Raw genomic sequence first — 17,702 nt, 5'->3', positions numbered from 1 at the left:
TGGAAATGAGGACAACCACTCCATTCACAATATCTTCAAAAAAAAATAAAATACTTGGGAATCAACCTAACAAAAGAGGTGAAAGACTTATACAATGAAAACTACAGAACCCTAAAGAGAGAAATAGAAGAAGATCTTAGAAGATGGAAAAATATACCCTGTTCATGGATAGGCAGAACTAACATCATCAAAATGGCGATATTACCAAAAGTTCTCTATAGGTTTAATGCAATGCCAATCAAAATTCCAAAGGCATTTCTTGTAGAAATAGAGAAAGCAATCATGAAATTCATATGGAAAAATAAAAGACCTAGAATAGCAAAAACAATGCTAAGCAGGAAGTGTGAATCAGGCGGTATAGCGATACCAGACTTCAAACTATACTACAGAGCAATAGTAACAAAAACAGCATGGTACTGGTACCAAAACAGGCGGGTGGACCAATGGTACAGAATAGAGGACACAGAAACCAATCCACAAAACTACAACTCTCTTATATTTGATAAAGGGGCTAAAAGCATGCAATGGAGGAAGGATAGCATCTTCAACAAATGGTGCTGGGAAAACTGGAAATCCATATGCAACAAAATGAAACTGAATCCCTTTCTCTCGCCATGCACAAAAGTGAATTCAAAATGGATCAAGGAGCTTGATATCAAATCAGAGACACGCCGTCTGATAGAAGAAAAAGTTGGCTACGATCTACATACTGTGGGGTCGGGCTCCAAATTCCTCAATAGGACACCCTGAGCCCAGAAACTTTGATGCCCTAGTTCCTCCAGGGAAGCTAGTCAGTGTTCCTCCCTCCTAGGTTGGCTAACTGTCCCCGTTTTACTATAGCTGGAAAAACTAATGCTAAAACCAAGACAGAACAAAGCAGGGACAGTGGTCAACCTGCTTCTTTCTAAATGTGCAGGGACAAATGTGCTTCCAGTCTTCAGCAAGCTCCTACTAATGCCCTGGTGCCTTGTCATCATCCCAGCATTCTCATTACACTCCTCCAAAGGCTTTTGTGGTCCAGGTGACTTCCTCTGGGGACTCAGGGTTGCATCATGGTCAGGTGTCAAATACTGCTTTTACACTTAAGATCCTTGAGGGTAGGCACCAGACCTTAATCATTTCTCATCCTCCAAAGCATAGAAGCTATTCAGTGACTGAATGAAAAAGCAAATAAATAGCTGGGCATGGTGATGCACACCTGTAATCCCCAGAGACTCAGGAGGTTTAGGCAATAAGACTGCAAGTTCAAAGCCAGCCTCAGCAATTTAGCGAGACTGTAAGCAACCTTATGAGACCCTGTTTGAAAATAAAAAGAGCTGGGGATGTGGCTTAGTGGCTCAGTGGCTCAGTGCCCTTGGGTTCAATCCCTGGTACCAAAAAAAAAGGGGGGGGGGAAGCAAATAAATTACCATGTTAAGTCCTTACCAGACCCCATTCTCTGTCTGATTGGCCACAAGACACCCAGGGCACTTCCTAATCTCCATGCTACTCTGTGCATGCTGTCATATGGCCCCAGTGCACACTGTCCAACCTATATGAGAGGCCTGGGCTAGTCGCCCTCCATAACCACATGAACATCAAACCACCTTCTCTCTCTTTACCCTTGTTTTATGAATCTATCCTGTTCTGCAGAAGGGCTTATGTCTCAGTTTTCTGATTTGGTTGTGTCTGGAGCCCTAGTCTGAACCAAACTATGGGTAGAGGTAATAAAATTAAGGAAACTTAAGCATCATACCACTCATCTTCATGGTCCCCTGCCACATCCCTGACAAGAGTCCTAAAAAACTCTTGAAAATCTTTGTTGCATTTGAAAAGTGAGATATTTTTCTATTCATTTTGCTAATGGACTCCTGAAATCATACAAGCCTCCTGTCCCACAGGATCATCATTCTCCCCCCTTATTTAGTCCCTAGAAATTATTTCTTTCATAAGACCTGAACTATTTCTTCTGGACACCCGTGTGGGTGTGTGGTGGCAGAACCTTCTACTCAGCATTCTGAGCCCTGTTGTTTCTGATGCCAGCTGAGAGTGTCAGTCCTGGACAGCTGAGCATGTTGGTGCTGAGCACCGGCTGCCCTCCTTGGGGTCACCTCCACGAGCAGGCTAGTTCCTCAGATCTAGCCCTGCTGTTCCCCACCTCTGTTCCACTGATGTCTTTCTTAGCCTGCCTTGCCATTAAGCCCATTCGTTTTCTCTCTGAAACAGATTAGAAGGAATGAGAACCAGGAACTTCGAACTGTCAGGTCTGATGTTCTTCAACATCTGAAAATAGAAGAGGACTTTGAGTCAGCCCAAAATCAGAAAGAGAACTGGAAATTTTAAGATGGAGTAACAATAACAGAAAACCCAGACTAGAGGAAATCACTTCATAAATCAAACAAATTAGCAAAAACATGGTTATGTGCTCCCTAGTAAATAAGACATAAAAGAAAACCTGCTCGCCTCCAGCCCTAGTCTTGTAGTGGCACCCCCTCCTCCCTTCTCCAGAAATATTCACCATAATTGATCTTAGGACTATCAGCAAAAGAGTTCATTGTAGTTAAGCTATCAAAAAAGCAATCAAAAACGTTCAATGTAGAGAAGCTTCCTATTTCCTGTTGTATTCTCTTATGATAATTAAATTTGGCCACTGGGCCTGAAAGAGATCAGCACTCCAGGTGCTGAACAAACCTTTATGAACTATCTCATATATATATGACAATTTGTAATGGTTTTCAAGGGAAGTATGTCTGTAAATGCAGAGTGTGCAGAAAAGCAGATTCTTTTAACTAGGTCTCTGGCCTTGAGCTTCACAGAGATGTTCACATTTCAAAGATAAGAGAAGTTGTTACTAATTGGGCTGCATGGTAACAGCTGGCAGGGCGAGGGAAGAAAGGGAAAAGAAGCTTTCTCCTTCTCAGGTGTTGTCCTTGAAGGGTTAACTTGCCCAGAACAGTGAAAGAAAAAGCTGTTTTTGTGTGAACTTCTGCAGACTGTGAACTTCTGAGCCCCTCCCCTTACATGCTGGGTATAAAGTTCTGAAACTGCCTGAACTCTGGGTTCAGGGGATTAATTGATGACAGCGAAAGCTGTGCCCACTGAACCTGGCTGCAGCCAAATAAAACTGTTTCCTGCTGTCTTTGGTGTCCTGCCTCATCTGTCCCCTGCAACACTCTGTCCTTAGGGAAAGGGGTTTGCGGGCCACAGGGCACAGGCACAAGGCTCCCAAATGCCCTGCTAGTGGGTCGGGTCAGGTCAGTCTATAGTTCTTGAGTCAGAGGGAACTGCTGCTGTGACCTCCATCACCTGGTGACCTTCACTTTTATCTGTTCTGGCTGCTGCTCAGATTCTGGGCTTGGTTGTTATGCCAGATTCGTGGGACCGCAATAGACCTCCAGGAGCCAAATCTGATGCAATCACACAAGAGTCTTCATTGCAAGCTGGAGCCTGGACTCACAACCGTTCCCGACGCAGCGGTCCCAGGGAGTGAGTCCCAGTCCTTTGTTCAGTGAGATTTTAAAGGTTTGGGGGAATTCTCTATGCGTCACAACATCACACAGCAAATCATTCCATACTGCGGGAAAGTCAAACAACAACTCTTAACATTGATAAGCACATTCACTGGCGGGAACAAGTTGGGTAGGGGTGATTGGCTAGTACAAGAAGGGGTTCCTTTGAACTGATTGGTTTAGGCCATGAGGGGTGTATGTGCTGAACTACATGGTTTCCCAACATGTTATCAACCACCATAAACTACTGGGGGATCATATGGCATTCCAGGTATTTTCCCTGTCTCATGCTGATTGGAGATTGCTATGGGGGTTGCTATGGGTCCTCACCTAGCGTGACTGAGTCAGGGACACCTGGCTCACAGACCTCTCCTGTAATTTACAGACAAACAATTCAGCAGGGTGGGTATGTGCTTAGGAGTGCTCTGTGGGTCTTTCCAAGGACAAGGGTCACACCCCCTTCCTTAGGACAGGCCTTGAGGTAGAAGCTGCTGTTATCTAAAAATAGAGTCACATCAGTTTCTCATGATCACTGTCCTGGGCTCTTGCCCCACCACTGTAGCTTCTTACGCTTATGCTCTTACAGAAGGCCCAGGGTGACAACACAGCCTCCCTCACACTCAAGAAACCTAGCTGGACTTCCTGGGGCTGGATCAAAAAGTACCTGGTGTCACCATTCAGTAAGAAAGAATTAAGGCTTGGGGATACAGCTCAGTTGGTAGAGTGCTTGCCTTATATGCATAAGGCCCTGGGATGAGCACCACAAAAAAAGCAAGAGAGAAAGAAAGAAAGAAAGAAGGAAGGAAGGAAGGAAGGAAGGAAGGAAGGAAAGAAAGAAAGAAAGAAAGAAAGAAATCTGGTCTCTTCTATTTTCATGAAATCCCTTGTTTATTCCTTTTTATTTTCTCTCAAGCTTCCACATAAGAGAGGGAAAAAATGGACTGTTAACTTCTTCTACTTCTTCTTTTTTTTGGTACTGGGAATTGAACCCAAGGATCACTTTTACCACTATCTACATCCCTAGTTTTTTAAAATTATTTTTTATTATGAATCAGGGTCTCCCTAAATTGCTGAAGGTCTTGCTAAGTTACTGAGACTGGCCTCAAACTTGCAATCCTTCTAAACTAGGTGACCTACAACAGATGAATGAATAAAGAAAATGTGGTATATATAAACAATGGAATATTACTCAGCCATAAAGAAGAATGAAATTATGGAATTTGCTGGTAAATAAATGGAACTGGAGACTATCATGCTAAGTGAAATAAGCCAATCCCAAAAAACCAAAGGCAGAATGTTCTATCTGATATATGATAACCCACAACAAGGGAGGTGAAGATTAGAAGTTCACTGGACTAGACAAAGGGATGAAGGGAAGGGAGGTGAGATGGGAATAGAAAAACAGTAGAATGAATCAGACGTATCTTTCCCATCCTCATATATGAATACACGACCAATGTAACTCCACATCATATACAACCACAATAAGGGGATCCTAGTTAAAACAAGTTATATTTATTTTATGTATGTATAATATGTCAAAATACACACTACTGTCATGTATATTTAGAAAGAACAAAAACAAAGAAAAAGAAAATTCACCTATGAATGATTGATATTTATCCACACAGAAAGGATTGATATTCTGTAATGCTAAAGAAAAATGAAAATAGGTAGTGTTTTGTCTGTTTTTAGAATAATTTAATGAGAATTTTAGCTTAATGTTTTACACCTTAAATTTACATATCAAGTTTCACAGGTTTTATGGATTAAATATGTAATAAAAATGTTTGCACATGCTCTGGTAAAGGCAATGTAAAGTGAAGATATTTAATATGTTTATCATAATACTCTTGACATTATACATTTGGAGAATTCATATATGTATATATTTGATTGATGTAAATGTCAAAAAGTAATGAGTGGAGGACCAAGGTACACAAATTGGTGAATATGAAAGTGAACCTTTATATAACAGTATAGGATGGGAGAATAGGAGCAGGTGGAGAAATTTCTTTTATGTGAGTCATTTCTGTATGAAGCTGTAAACGTTTTTTTTTTTTTTTAAACCAAACTCTGTCATGGTTTCTTGTAAAATAATAAAGATATCCATTTAAAAAAAAAATCAAAATGCTACACTGTAAGTATTCACTTGGGAGGTTACAGATACATTTTTTAAAGATTAATTTACAATTGTGGAATGCAAGAATAATGAGAATCAATGATATCAGATATTTTTATTTGTTATCTTGTGTGTGTGTGTGTGTGTGTGTGTGTGTGGTGCTAAGGATAGAACCCAGGGCTTTACTCATACTAAGCAGAACTCTACCACTGAGCTACACCCCCAGCCCTTATTCTTTTTTTTTTTTTTTTTGGTGCCAGGGATTGAACCCAGGAGTGTTTAACCACTGAGCCACATCCCCAGTCCTTTCTACTTTTTATTTTGAGACAGGGTCTTGCTAAATTGTTTTGGGCCTTACTAAATTCTAAGGCTGGCTTTGAACTTGCCATCCTCCTGTCTCAGCCTCCCAAGCCATGGGTATTATAGGCATGCACCACCATGCTCAGTGCCATCATTTCTTTATTATAACTTCCAAAATCACTCGTGATAAATAGGAAGAACATTCCTTATAGCTAGTGTTACCGCTGTTGACCGGTGACGAGTCCTTGCTTCCCCAGTGTTGAAGAATAACACCAAAGAAGCACGCCGAGGCAAGGTCAGAGGAGAAATTAGAAGTTTATTAAAGGACAGCAGAAAAGACTTCTCCCGGAGGAAGAAGGGGACCCAAGAGGTGGAATCCGTGGAAGGGATGTTGTCTCCCCTTTTTATAGTTCTTTCAGTAATGGAATGTAGGTGGGAAGGACCGAGGGGTGGGACACAGGTGGGCCAAAGAAGTAATCTGGTCAGGAAGGACTGAGTCAGCACCTTTTTGCTGGGGGCTGTTCATTAACATTTCTTTGAGGTGGACTTTGGCCTAGGGCCTTTTCGGACTTCATTAACATTCCTTGAGTTGTCCTGCGTTTCCCGGAATCATTGCCAGCATGGCCTCCATTTTAGATTTCACTCGGTATTAGACCCGATTTACCTAACTACACTGACTACCTAACTTTAAATCTGGCTTCATTCCCCCCTCTAAGTTGGGAACTCCTTACTGCTGTAAGGAAGGGGGGCGAAGAGAATCTCTCTGGCTTCTTCAGGCTGAAAAGGGACGGTGTGGGGCAAGCAGTTTGGAGTCCCCCTTTAAAAATCGGGTCTATCGAGTGGTCCATGATATACATCTGATTGAGAAGTAATAGGCTGGAGGGCCATTTGAGTGATGGATGGTCTATAAGAGAAACAAGAATTCATTAGTACTGGAACCATATCGATGCAGCAGCAATAAATGCCATACCACAGGAATATGCCAATGAGTATGATGGCAAAGACAAAGATTAACAATGTTTTCCACCAGGAAGTACCAAGAACTAGGAGCTAAGATATTGTTTCCATGACAAAGTTGCTGAGGACATGGCTTCTATCTGAGCATGTAAATCTTTAAGGATATTTGTCACATTGCGAGAAATGTCAGGGATGTAAACACAACATTTAACTTTTAGGGTTACAGATGTCCTTTTCCTTAAGATACAGTTTAATAATTTAATGTCATCTGGTCTTGTAAAATCCTTTTACTAGTATGACCCCTGTGTCTAATAGAGAAATCTTTAATTCTGTTACTTAGGGCTGGATAACCATACTTGCAAACACTAAGCCTACCTGTGTAAGTTAGAAATAAAGGCCTTAAACTAAAAACTACTTTGGCAGTTCCTTTTGATAGTTATCAGGCATTCCTGTCTGAGAATCTCTTTTGTAGCCTCCAGTTTACTTATTTTTGGAAGTTACATTTAACTATTATTATTATTTAAAATGTCCAGGAACAGCTGTGCTTTGGCTTTGACTGTCTTTGCTTAAGTGTTTAAGATGAAGCAAGTCAAACTGACTTTTGTTTCTATCTATTGTTAACAGTCAGCTGACTTTCCCTGGGAGTCCTCGGGAACTTCACAGCAGCTTCTCAGTTCTGCTAGTGCCATTGCGCTAGGATGGGTCCAGGCCTTGCTTGACCATGTGGCTTCCCTTGGAAGCATCAGGGATGTCTCCCTTTTCTGATGACCCTCCTCTTCACAGCAAATGCACTGATTGGCTTTCTGTCCTCCACTGGTCTCATTAATCTCCCTGATCAGGAGGTTATGTGGCCTAGAGTTGCAGAGCCCTTTGGAGAAGTCCCCTATTCCCTGATTCAGACTGACTTAGAGGGCAAGAGCCAAATATTGGTTTTCTTGGCCCTTTTAATTTAACTTTAATTTTAAAACTTAATCTTAAACATCCAGCAAATAAGTTAACAGCCTTATATTAAAGAGCACTGGGCTTTAATGTCTATCTCTCTATCCTGTAGGTGATAACTCCTTATCTTATGTTGACCCAGGTTGTGTTCTTAAAGCAGTACCTCTTTAAAACATTAACAGGCAATCCTAAATCATTTAAGAAAACTACAAAATAAAATTATCAAGAGTAAAAACATTTAGCTTATATAATAGCTACCTTGAATTCTGGCAGGGTTATACATCATAATTCCCTGTTTGAGATCCTAATAATCTTGGCAAAAAACTACTTTTGGACACAACTTTAACTGTACTGAAATCTGGCCTACTTCTTTCATAGTCACTTTCACATGTAGTGAGATGGGACAGAGCCTTATCTCAAGTAAGGCAGGGCTTTTCATAAATCTTAAGTACTGTAGTTCTGAAACTGATCACTGATCTTTGCTTTTCAAACATCATTTTACAAAGCCTACATAAATTGTTGTGAACTTGAGCAAACACAACATGAATATCACATCTAAAACATGAATTAAAGAAAGACTGAAAGCTTTTAACCTTTTGTAGAAAAGTAGCAAAGTACTTTTGTGTTTTGCAATAAAACCTTCACAAAGATTAGGCTCTCATTAACTTAAAAATACATTTAAATTGTATCTCAGTGTAAAAAGTAACATAGAACTTTACATCTTATTGATAACAAGTCCAGTTATAGAACACAAATGATATAAATAAATCTCCAACATGTTTTTCTTTTTTAAGCCTAAAATTACCATACAACTTGAGAACACCAGCTTGATATAATGCTCTTTCTAAAGCTTCTACCTTATAGACTTCTATACCTGGAAGATATGGACACATTAACACCACAATTACATTGATGTTTTTATATTAATCAAGTTTAGCTTTTTAAAGAAATAACATAGCACAATTCTCTAAAACAACAGCACTTGTTTGACCAGCTGTTTAATTTCTTTAAGATTACTTGTTCAAAAACCTACACTTATAAGCAACTTACACAGACCTTTTTTATATCATTTACTTAAACCCTCTTAATTACTTAATCATATACTCTTATCCAGAAACACATTTTCCCTCTATTAAATCCATATCTAGAACCTTCTAGTTTCTTTTATCTGTTAACCTTCTGTTCACATTTTGAATACTTGTAAATTTTTTGAATTTAAGCAGATTTAACATTTTATTAGGGCCTTTTTGAACATCTAGAAAAACTTATAAGCTTAATTTTAAAGACATCTTTACTTTCATCTGTTTACCCAATTTAAATTGAACCATTTGAATCACGTGAATCAAAGATATTTGGATCCATTTTTTTTTAATTTTTCATGAGCGCTCCTCATCTGTCAATTGTCATATCACTGCACGATATATGGACATACACACAGACATACCGACATACAACACGTAACACAAGTGTAACACAACACAATAGTAAAGGCCTTGTAGCTTTCTCAGGTGAAATCTCATTGCAATGTTTAAAAAAAAAACTCCAGTTGATCAAAAATAGAACTTATCAGAAAAACATTAACTTCTCTGTAGGATCAAAATCACGAGCTCAAAAAAAAATACAGAATCTAAGAAAAAAGCAAAAGTCCTAGAAAAAATTGACCGGCCAGTAATTAGTAAATGCCATACAATTTACTCTTTGGTTTAATCTAGTTTGAGTTCCCATAAAAAGACACTTTACTCTTTTTTTTTTCTTGGGCCTCAGATCTGTCTCATACTGAGTGCTCTAGGCTTCTTCTATTTGCATATCAACTTAAGTCCTGGCTGAGGTCTGGAAGGAACTGGGAAAACTGGAATTCTGAGCAGAAACCTCATGCCTAAGGCATTTTAACCATAAGTCACAATTTTCAGGTTTGGATGTTGAAAATTATGATACAAGTTTAAGATACAATTTACAAAATTTCATACCTTTACATTTTCCTACACTAGAAAAACTTGCTCACACAAAACTGAAAATAGGATCTCTACCATCAGAAGAAATTTCTTTAGGATCATTAAGTCACTTCCTTTGTTCTGAAGTTCCTAAAGTAGTATTAAGTTACATTAAATCACCTGAAAAAAATCTTGAGAACCACACACTACCTTGTATATCCAAAATTAAGCTTTAAAAATTTAAGACTGTTGCTATTCAATGTTATTTCAATAAGCCAGACCAACGTTTCAATTCAACATTTTTCCTAAATCTTACACACTGAGGGGAACAGATAACATATCATAATTTACTATCCTTGCCCAAGTTAATGCACTGGTACACCTAGTGAAATCTTCTCCGGCTACCCAGTTCAAAATAAAACTAAATGATTGGGAGTTACTACTTCCAATTTTCTATCCTAAGTATTTAAGTTCTCTGGCATGAATTATCTGAAATCAAACTAAACAATTACCTAACCCCAACTTTTAACTGCAAGATTATGCAATGCTTCAAACTCATTTAGATACCAGATGTTACAATAAAAAAATCATCTTTTAGACACACATTTAGCCAAGATCATCCCCAAGAAACAACCTATAATAACCTTTAAAACAGACCAGATAAGAAAAAAATCTCTCCGGGTTTTTAACTTCCATTTAATTATGACTCCTATCAGTGGCACCTTAGATTTCCCATGAGTGGACCAGATGTTTTCACAGAGGGGCAACTATGGGTGTAAAATCAAGGGTCTCAGTGTGACTGACTTTACTGCATTCAGTGTCCCTTCTTTTTAAGTGGACAGAGATGGAGCAATCCTTACAGTGCAGGGAAGAATGAGGAAATTCCCCAAAGCGAAAATGGCTCTGGCAGCTGCTGGGAATCCTCAGTTTCCCTTTTACTTACAGGATTAGCTCCTTTGGATAGATCCAATCCCAGGCAATCTGGCATATCTCCTAACTTTCCAGTAGAGTCAGTTTTTATCTGCCTTAGGTCTTGAAGGGGGAAGGGGGTATGTACTTTGATCGGCCCAAATTTTTCTCTTGATTCTTTTTCCTCAGTGAGTCCAAGATTTTTTCTCTTCATGGCAGATATCATAGCTAAGTCTACTTTACACTGTGGCATAATTTAGGATTTTCCCTTAGAGCAAAGAAAATCTGAACATACAGCACCTCACACCATTTCCTTTTTTGTAAATTTTATCAAACTGTTAAATTGTATTAAAATTGATATTTCCCTCTGGTGGCCAGGTTTCTTCATCAGAGAGTTTGTATTGAGGCCAGGCCAAGAAAATAAGGTGCTTTTTCTTGAGCGTCTGAGGTTCAAATTTATCCCAATTTTTCAATACGCAGGCTAGTGGTGCACCTGGCGTATTGGAGAGAGAGAAGCTCCCGTCTGAGTGAGAAGAACAGGACTCAGGCGCCCACGCTGCGCCAGAGAAAACTGTTCTCATTAGGGACGTCTCCCTAAGTTTGAGCTTCCTAAACGGTCCAGAAAACCCGTCTCTCACCTTGCTTTGCCAAGGGGTTTCTGGTCCCCTTTAGCAAAGTGCTAGGGTCTCAGTTTGCCCTGTGCCAGAGACCCTGGGAGGATTCAGACTTAAGGGCATTACTGCTTATCCTCCCGGCCACTAAAAACCCATTGCAAAAGAGAATCGTGTGCTCTTTCATTGCCTTTGCTCTGTAGACTAAAGGAGCCTCCTAAGTGTTAAGGGATATCTACTGGTTGTAAGGTAGCAGATTACCAGAGGAGTTGATTCTAAAAATGCCTCTCTAGCAGCTTAGGGAACACAACGCATTTTAAACATTGGGGCGATAAAACAGACTAGTGAAATTTACCTATGCATCTTAGGGAACCTGGGCAGATTTTGCTAATTATCCCATGCCTTTCTCTCAGTCCTACAACCTGAATTGCTAACATTTCTGACCTGCGAAGGAAGGGGAGCATCCAGGAGGAATAGATGCGGGGTTGGGAGTGTTGCATGGCCCATACGGAGGCAAAAGTGATTGGGGCTTTCCCTCAGTGCCATTCATCTACCGATCACCCTAGATACCCCTGAGGGCTGTCGGGAGGGGGCTCAAGAGAAAGGAACCTTAGGAATCCTCTGAGTGTAGCCCAGACCGGAATTCCGCAGTTGTTCCAAACTCCTTCCTCCACCTCCACGCATCCGAGGCAGATCGGGATTCGGGACACTGTGTACTCACGCCAATTGCTCTCCAGGCCCAGACAGAAAAGTTGGAAGCGGCTTTGGCAGAACCCAACATGCCTGCTCTGTATTGAACAGGTGATTGAGAGCTGCCTAGGCCGGGAAACCTCTCACCCGAGTCTTGAAGAGTGGCGGCTGCACTAATTGCGTTTAAGTAGCCGTCGGGTGCCCACCTTACCCTCCAGAAAGAAATAGAGAGAAAGATGCACCTCAAACAGACATGGGGTGTGTGCACTTACCTCGGTGTAGAATCTCGGTCTGGGACCTCCAATATGTTACCGCTGTTGACCGGTGACGAGTTCTTGCTTCCCCAATGTTGAAGAATAACACCAAAGAAGCACGCCGAGGCAAGGTCAGAGGAGAAATTAGAAGTTTATTAAAGGACAGCAGAAAAGACTTCTCCCGGAGGAAGAAGGGGACCCAAGAGGTGGAATCCGTGGAAGGGATGTTGTCTCCCCTTTTTATAGTTCTTTCAGTGATGGAATGTAGGTGGGAAGGACCGAGGGGTGGGACACAGGTGGGCCAAAGAAGTAATCTGGTCAGGAAGGACTGAGTCAGCACCTTTTTGCTGGGGGCTGTTCATTAACATTTCTTTGAGGTGGACTTTGGCCTAGGGCCTTTTCGGACTTCATTAACATTCCTTGAGTTGTCCTGCGTTTCCCGGAATCATTGCCAGCATGGCCTCCATTTTAGATTTCACTCGGTATTAGACCCGATTTACCTAACTACACTGACTACCTAACTTTAAATCTGGCTTCACTAGGAGAGAATCTGGGATACAAATGGCTTGACATGACTTGGTATGGTTCAAACTCAGTAGGATATTAGGGAATATAATTAAGTACTACACATATTTGTCTGTGATGATTGGATTGCAAATCATTTAAAAATCAACTTTTAAAAAATAATCTCTCTTTACATTATTATAGGAAAAAAAAATGCTTTCATGAGGTTTCTGTTCATCTAAGTAACACCCTTCAGTGCTAAGGATGTTTATGTGATTCAATTTCTTTTTAGTCCTGGGAAAAAAATATAATCACAGATCTCAGGAAGGCAGTGTAAGGCATATTTTTTAAGAGGCAGAATAATGCTCTCCCCTGCCAAAGATGTCCACATCCTAATCCCCAGAACCTGTGAATGTGACACCTTACACGGAAAAAGGGACTTTGTGGTTGCGATTATGTCAAATATTTTGAGATGGGGAGATTATCCTGGATTACCTGGATGGACTCATGAAATCACAAGAGTCCTTACAGGGTTGAGAGGAGGCAGGAGGGCCGGGGATGTGGCTCAGTGGTAGGGCACTAGACTAACATGCATGGGGGCCCTGGATTCAAGCCCCAGCACTGCTTAAAAAAACAAAAGGCAGCAATGTCAGAAGAGATCTGGTGACAGAAGAAGAGGTTGGAGTGATGACCTTATTGGAAGGGGGCCATGAGCCATGAGCCAAGGCATGCAGGCAAGAGAGGCTGAGAAAAGGAAGGAAGGGAGTCTCCCCACGCCTGCCTTACCATTAACAGAGTTCTAGGCCAGAACCCTGACTCTGGGGACCTGACAATTCAGGTCTGACCACTCACCTCTGAAGCCAAATAGAAAAGGTAAAGAAAAGCACCAAAGGAACTTGAATCAGTGTGGCGCTGCTGGGAGGACAAGTGGACCCATACCCTCAGCCCTGGCTTCAAAGGGCCAACAGTGACTTGCATAGCCACAGGCTTTCCAGAGCTGCCCAGGCAGGCGAACTTGATCAGATATGGTCTGTGCATCTTTATCTCAGGACTGGTCAGGCAGGGTCTTGTCCTTAGGAAGAACGTGGACTCATCACAAGATGTTTATCAATCAGATCTTGTTCCTACAATCCCAGATAACTCAGAGCAAGGGAGACACATACAAAATGGAGGCAGATATAACCAAGGCTTTAATCTTGCTTTTAGCCACCCACTAGACTAAAGTGAAGAGTCTAAATCCTTATTGTTAAACCATGATGTAAAGAAAAGACCATCAACTCCAATTTTAAATCAAACTAAAGCAAGCTTGTATTTGTATAAACTGGAACTGGCCAGGACTGTCTCTCCCCAAAACCCTGGGCTAGAGAACAGTACCCCAGCTCTCTAGGAGCACAGTTTTATAGCACAAAATGTTGCAAAGGGGGGTGTCTTGAGAACTTACAGCTAACAGGATTTTGATAAGCATAGTACAAAGGCGGATAGTAGGTTAATGATCTACATGGCATGATATTTCAAGATAGGGAGTAAATTTAGATCCCAGCATCAGAATTTATGAGGCACTACTGAGGTTTCAGAGAGGGTTGTTATCTGGTCAGGGGGAGCCAGGCATGGGTGAGTTCAAGGCATAGGCAGGAATTTCAAACAAGTTTATAAATCGCAGTAATTTATAGTAAAACAGAAATTAACTTTTCATGACTTTGTGATGAGATGGCTCCCAAACTTAAGATGGAATTAGGCTGGGTTCATCATTCCCCCCCTTGTCTTATGTTTCCCTTTCAAATCTTTGATAGGGTAGAGGAAGAGCTGTGAAGGAATTTGAATCCCTTAGGTGACAGTTCCCAACTTCCTGGACTCACCCAAAACTGGCCTCCCTGATCAGACCTGACTCGATTTACCTATTTATATTGACTATCTATTTCTGGCTTCATTGTTGTAAGAAAAAGGGGTGATGATTGTTCTGGCTTCTTCAGAGCTGAGAGGGGGTGCTGTGTGGTGGGGCAAACAGCTTTGGAGTTCAGGTCGGATGGAAGTCTGGCTGGGGAAGAACAGGTTGTAAAGTCCTCTGGGGATGGGTGCTTCTGTGAAAGAGAAACAAAAAACATGAGTACTGAACAAATATTGCAGTCTCTGGAGCATGTCAATGAATATCATGAAGACAATAGATGTTAATATTTTCTCACTAGGAGGTGTGAAGACTGAGAATCTGTCCCCAGAGTGGACAAGGCCTTTATATAGGAATGTAAATCTTTAACATCTTTAGAGTTATCAGGAATGTAAACACAACATTTAACTTTTAATGTTGCAGATGTCTATCCCCATGAAATGTAGTTAAGCTACTCAATGTCATCTGATCTTCTAAAATTTTTGCTGTTATGACCTCCGCATCTAGTATAAAACCCTTTAGTTCTGTTACTTAGGGCTGGATAATAATACTAGCAAAAATCAAGCCTACCTGTGTAAGTTAGGAATATCTGTAGGCCTTAATTTAACTAAAAACTTGTGACTCTGGCAGTTCCTCTTTTTTTTTTTTTTAATATTTTTATTTTTTAGTTATCGGCGGACACAACATCTTTGTTTGCATGTGGTGCTGAGGGTCGAACCCGGGCCGCACGCATGCCAGGCAAGCGCGCTACCGCTTGAGCCACATCCCCAGCCCACTGGCAGTTCCTCTTGATAGTCTCTTTTGATAGTTATCAGACATTCCTGCCTAAAAATATCTATTTGTAGCCTCCAGTCTTACTTATTTTGGGGGCTAACATAAGTGTATATCTTAAGTCATATTTAACTATTATTATTATCTTTAAATGCCCAGGATTGGCTATGTTTTGGTTTTAATTTTTTGCTAGGTCTTTAGGATAAAGCAAGTCAAACTAACTTTTGTTTCTATTCTATTATTAAGAGTCAGCTGAGTTTCCATGGGAATCACCCTTGGGGTCTGCTAGTGCCATTTGCACTAGGATGGGTCCAGGTTTTACTAACCATGTGGCTTCCCTTGGAAGCACCAGGGATGTTCCTCTTCTCCAATATCCCTCCTCTTCATGGCAAGTACATTGATTGGCTTTCTGTTCTCCAGTGGTCTCATTAATCTCCCTGAGCAGGAGCTCATACAGCCCAGAGTTGCAAAGCTCTTTAGAGAAGTTCCCTGTTCCCTGGGTTTAGACTGACTCAGAGGGCAAGAGCCAAATATTGGTTCTTGGTCCCTTTTAATTTAACTTTAATTTTTAAGTCTTAATCTTAAACATCTAGCAAGTAAGTCTCACCAGTCTTAAATTAAGAATACTGGGCTTTATCTTTAATCTCTATAACCTTACAGTCATTTACCCTTTTTTATTAATTGGGGTCTGTACTATCCTATCTGTCTTTAAGTGATGTCTTAATATCTTAAATTAATCCTGATTGTGTGTTCTTGAAGCAATACCTCTGTGCATCATTAACAGGCAACATTTAGGCAATTTATAGGAAAATACAAAATAAAATTAACAAGAGTAAAAACATATTTTTAGTTTGTGTAATAACTACCTTGAATTTTGACTGAGTTATATATTATAACCCCTATTTGAGATCCTAGTAATCTTAACAACAAAAATCAATCTTTTGAATATAACTTTAATTGAACTGAAGTCTGGCCTGCTGTGGAGTCAATCTGACACATATTAAGATGGGAGGCAGAGCCTTATCTCAGGTAAGGTGAGGTTCTTTATAAATCTTAAGTAATTGTTCCAGTTCTAAAGCAGATTTTTGTTTCTTTAATATCATTTTACAAAGTTTACATATATTGTTGCTCGAGGTCACATGAGTATTAGCTAACACAATATGATATTACATTTAAAACATTAATTATAGAAAGGCTGAGAGCTTTTAACCTTTTGTGGAAAAGTAGCAAAAGGCTTGTGTTTTACAATATTAACCTTTACATACATTAGGCTCTCATTAACTTAAAAATATATTTAAATTGTACCCTACTGTAAAAAGTAATGGAAAACTTTATATCTTATTGATAACAGGTCCAGTTACATAACATTAAATGGTATAAATAAATCTCCAATAAAGTTTATCATCGTTATAAGCCCAAAATTACCATACAACTTTAGTGTGAAGAATACCAGCTTGATATAATGTTCTTTTAAAGCTTCTACCTTAAAGACTTGTATACCTGAAAGATATGAACATATTTAATATATAAATAATAGTAATAGCATCATAATTACATTAATATTTTTATTATAATTATGTTCAGCTCTTAAGGGAATAACATAATATTTCAAAATAACAGTTAATATTTAACCATAATTGTATAATCCTTAATTCCTTCAAGATTACTTGCTAAAAAAAAATAAATAAAAAATAAACATGATGTTATGGGTAAATCAATGTTTTAAGAAATCTTTGTCTTTTTAACATATAGATTAAATTTTTTTAAAATTTATTTTTTAGTTTTCGGCGGACACAACATCTTTGTGTGTGGTGCTGAGCATTGAACCTGGACCGCGCTCATGCCAGGCAAGCGTGCTACCACTTGAGCCACATCCCCAGTCCCTAGATTAAACTTTGATTTATATCAGTATATTAACATTTGACCTGAAGAAAAAACTTGACTGATCATTTTACATATTTATATATATTATATATATATAATATATATATAATGCAAACTCATATAGAACTGTTAATTTCTCTTTTCTATCTGTTAACTCCCTTTTTGGTTCACAATATGAAGCAATCCTTGTAAATTTTTGAATCTAGACAAATTATTTCATTTGCTGGTGCGCAAACCCTCCGGAGCCTATCGCTTAGTCCAGGAACTCCGCCTAATTAATGAGGCAGTTATTCCCATCCACTCGGTTTCCAACCCTCATACTTTTCTTTCTCATATCCCGCTTTAACCATTCACTTTACTGTCCTGGACCTTAAAGCTGGCTTTTTTTACAGTGCCTTTGCATCCTGACTTTTATTACCTCTTTGCCTTCACATGGGAAGACCTTACATTCTTTAGGTTT

This window comes from Marmota monax, unplaced genomic scaffold (genome assembly GCF_021218885.2).
Source record: "Marmota monax isolate L192 unplaced genomic scaffold, Marmota_monax_Labrador192_F-V1.1 WCK01_AAM20220418_F8-fsc00022, whole genome shotgun sequence".
Lineage (NCBI taxonomy): Eukaryota > Metazoa > Chordata > Mammalia > Rodentia > Sciuridae > Marmota > Marmota monax.
This window is presented reverse-complemented; position numbering follows the sequence as displayed.